Genomic DNA, 4,181 nt, shown 5'->3' with positions numbered 1-4,181 from the left:
AAGCGATGCTACGGTGTCTTTTATGATGAAGTCTCTGTAACGGCCACCAATCGGAGCTGAGGGGGCGTTGCAAAGAAAAAGTTGAATCACGCCTACGTTGCAGAGTTCTGAGTCGCCAACGAGGTCACTCGTTGTTCATAAAGGGCGTCAAACACAGCGATGCATGCTGATCAGCGGGATGCCAGCGATCAAAAAATGATCCAGGACGTTCGAGCACGATCAGCGACATCGCAGCAGGGCACCGGTCGCTGCCGCGTGTCACACTTCGCGAGATTGCTGCCGATGTCGCTGTTGCGTCACAAAATCGGTGTCGCTTTAGCGATATCGCTAGCAATCTCGCTGTGTGTAACGGGGCCTTAAAGCCAGTGATTCTTGTGACCTTGACGTCGGCCCGCAGGGTTAGTGATTTACAGGCCCTATCTATTAATCATCCTTTTATGCAGGTATCAGATGATAGAGAGGTTTTGAGGCCAGATCCAGCATATCTCCCCAAAGTGGCCTCGAAGTTTCATAGGAGTCAGGAAGTAGTTCTTCCCTCTTTCTGCAGAAAACCAAAGACTGCAGCGGAACGCAGGCTTCACACACTAGACGTCAGGAGGGCCTTGATGCAGTACTTAAAACTAGGCAATGGAGGAAGGATGAGGCCTTATTTGTGTCATTACAGGGAATCAGGAAGGGGTGTGGTTACAAGGGGGACAATAGCTAGATGGATAAGAGACGCCATTGGCTTAGCTTACACCTCTAGTAATAGGCTGGTTCCTGGAAACCTGAAAGCCCATTCCACCAGCGCCGTGGTTACCTCGTGAGCTGGAAGAGCGGAGGTGTATTGATTGACAAGATATGTAAGGCAGCCATATGGTCTTCCCCTTCCACCTTCTATAGACACTATCGCCTCAAACTGTCCTCCTCTGTTGACCTATCCTTTGGGAGGAAGGTATTGCAAGTGGTGATCCCTCTCTAGGGTGCTTTTTGATCTATTTAAAACACTCAGGTAGTGGTCGTGGGAGAAGGGAAAAAATCTTAATTACTTACTGGTAAAAGGATTTTACAGAGCCCATGACAGCACCTTATATTCACTCCCCCGCTTTGTCACTTGTGGTGTGCACTTTTAAGGGTGTTAAGAAAAATGTATTTGGTGACGGTTGTGTAACTAACTGTCTGGAGGTCCTCTCGTGCTCTGAAACCAAACTGATTCGGAGGAGAGGTATCGCCTTTTTATTCAGTTGGTTTCCTATCCTGGTGAGCAGATACCATCTCTCTCAGGTGGTGCTGTCATGGGCTCTGTAAAATCCCATTACCGTTTTACCTCAGTATTTGTAATCCAAATCCGGGAGAGGAACAGTCCGGGGAGGAAAAGAATAGAAACACATCACCACTTCTGTATTTATCACCCACTCCTTGTTTTGACTTACAAATACTGAGGTAAAAAAAGTCACCAAATACTGAACATGTGAACGGGGCCTAACTCTTCAAGTTTAAAAAGGAGTGAGAACCCTGTTTACAATCTAACAGGAAACTGGGGAGACACGGAAGGTATAAAATACTTGTAGTGTATTGTCCAGCCATCTTTATAAGGGGGAGGATTCAAGCAGAGTTGTATGAACCAGTCATAAGCCGGTATCTATGTGTAGATACTAAGCACATGGAGGATGTGGGGACAAATGATAGAAAGGACCAGATTTTTAGTACTGTTTAGGAAAAGAGTATAGGTTAGTAATGTCTAATGCGTGGTGGTTTTTAGGAGAGGAAGGAGGAGAACCAAGAGCGAGAGGTATCCTTGAGGGCGAGGGAGCCGGAGGATAGCTATATTCCATATTCTTATCACTAGAGTTCCATCTATATCATCTTTGGATATGTCATGAAACACAACAGAAGAGAAATTCCATTTTAAATATGTATAAAGATCTTAAAATACAAAAAACATGATATCGCTACTATTAGCTGAACAAATCAGCACAGAAGTGTATTGCTAATAGCGACAGAATTTGCAGTCACCCTTGAGTTGGTGAGCCTGATGAAAAATATCTGTTTTTATAGTATTGGGTGTATTAAGAATATGTTTAACATTTATATTGTTAATCATTTTTATCCTTCTGTTAAGATTGATAGTACATGTTATGGTTTACTAATGATTAACCACTTAATGACCGAGTCAATTTTGACCTTAATGACGAGGAATTCTGTGCCCCAACACCTCCGGCTATCAACCACATTCGGATCATTCAGACAGAACCTGAAAATCCACCTCTTCAAGAAAGCTTACAGCCTGCAATGACCCCCCCCCCTCACTGTCTCCTCACCACTACTAGAGCTACTGCCTTACCATCACCGGAGCTGCTGCCACCCCCCAACCTACTGTCTCCTTCCCCACCATCCTGTAGAATGTAAGCCTGCAAGGGCAGGGTCCACGCTCCCCTCTGTATCAATTTGTCATTATTTTGCTTACTGTAAGTGATATCTGTAATTTTTATGTAACCCCTTCTCATGTACAGCACCATGGAACCAATGGTTATATATAAACAATAGTAGCTGGTGATCCATATCGTGAAATGTTGCAGAGAGATCCAGGAGAATCAGAAGAGAATAGTGACCATTAGACTTCATTATTAATTCTCTGTAGAGTGTAAAGAGTGAAAACCAGATTGCAACAGGTCAAGAAGAAAGTTGTCTGAGAAACAGTGGATTGGGCAGGAGTAGACGAAGCATCCTGGATTTTGGAAATGAAGGGAAGGTTAGAGACAGGTCTGTAGTTAGAGCAATTCTGGCCAAGCTATGATTTTCTTTCTGTAACAGGGTTATGTTGACTTGGTTGAAAGTGAAGGATAAGTTACGCAAAAAAAGAGGTTAAACATTTTAGGTACATAGTGACAGTTGATCAGAGAGACTGGAGAACGTGTGAGGCAATAGGTTCACTGGTGCCAGTAGTAAGGCAAGGAGAGAAAAAAGGAGCTTCGCAACTTCTGAGAGGGGCTCAAAGGTATAATGCTGTGGAATTGTATCTGGCATGGCTTAATAGGAAGATACCAACGCCAGACCACGTGTGAGACCTCTAGCTTCATGGTAACCCTTCTGCACCTGGCGAATAGCAGATGGACTGACATAGGAGGCCACCTTGTTTTGCTCTCCAAAATCCTCTTCAAAAATGCTTGGAAAATTCATCCAGTATGTTTTTATGGAAATTCACTAGCTGTTTGCAGTTTTTTAAGCTTATGTTCCAAAAATATTTTGAAAAACGCCTGGTAGGAAAAAAGTGGGCGTTTTCACAGGTCCTAAAGGAAATCTCTCAAACTAGGCAACGGTCAAATCAAAAGGCTGCAAAAAAATGCTTCTGGACAAGCTTACCAAAAGGTTGCGTTCACATTAGCAGCACCACCAAAGTCGTTTCCATGCACAATCACTTTACACTGCAGGGAAACCGCTGTGACACCTGATAGCCTTGTGGCCATTATGAATGGCCAAGTGGTTTTCCTGTGAAATGGTTGTTTACCTGCAAGGTTAAGTGATTACGCAAGAAAAGTTGCAAAATAAAAACTCGTCCATTAACACCACAAAAAAGGGGAATTTCCATGAATTAATTTCCCCCTTAAAAAAACTTGTTGTTTTTTTTTAGTACCTCAAAGACTTCTTGTGAACGTAGCCTAAGGATATGTTTGCATGGAGTTATTTAAAGTTTTTCAGAGCGATCATCTCCAAAAACTACTTGAAAAATCTCTTAAAAAAATAAATGATTGCAAGATTTTTCCTATTAATTTCTGCTGTAAAATCACGTTGCTGTTATTTAGGGTTGAGTGAGCACTAAAATGCTCGGGTGCTTGTTGCTCAAACCGAGCAATTCCTAATACTCATATGCTAGTTTCAAGTAACGAATTGAGACTGTTGGAGAAAAAGCGCAAATAGGGTCTTATCTGGGATTCAGACAGTTTAACACATTAGATTGTACTCATCAAATCCAAAATATGGCTAAAAACATTATTCGCTGCAGTAGATCCACAGGTCCACTGATGACCAACCGAAGGAAAAAAAAATTGGGTAAATTACATTTGTGGGTATAATCCTGATGAAGAAGTCTGAGAACTTTGAAACGCGAATCCAAGTTTGAGGTGTTTGGATCACACAGAAGAACATTTGTGAGACCCAGAACAACTGAAGAGATGCTGGAAGAGTGTCTGGCGCCATCAGTC

This window comes from Dendrobates tinctorius, unplaced genomic scaffold (assembly GCF_039654945.1).
Source record: "Dendrobates tinctorius isolate UK_male_01 unplaced genomic scaffold, ASM3965494v1 ptg000016l, whole genome shotgun sequence".
In the NCBI taxonomy this organism is placed as follows: Eukaryota; Metazoa; Chordata; class Amphibia; order Anura; family Dendrobatidae; genus Dendrobates; species Dendrobates tinctorius.
This window is presented reverse-complemented; position numbering follows the sequence as displayed.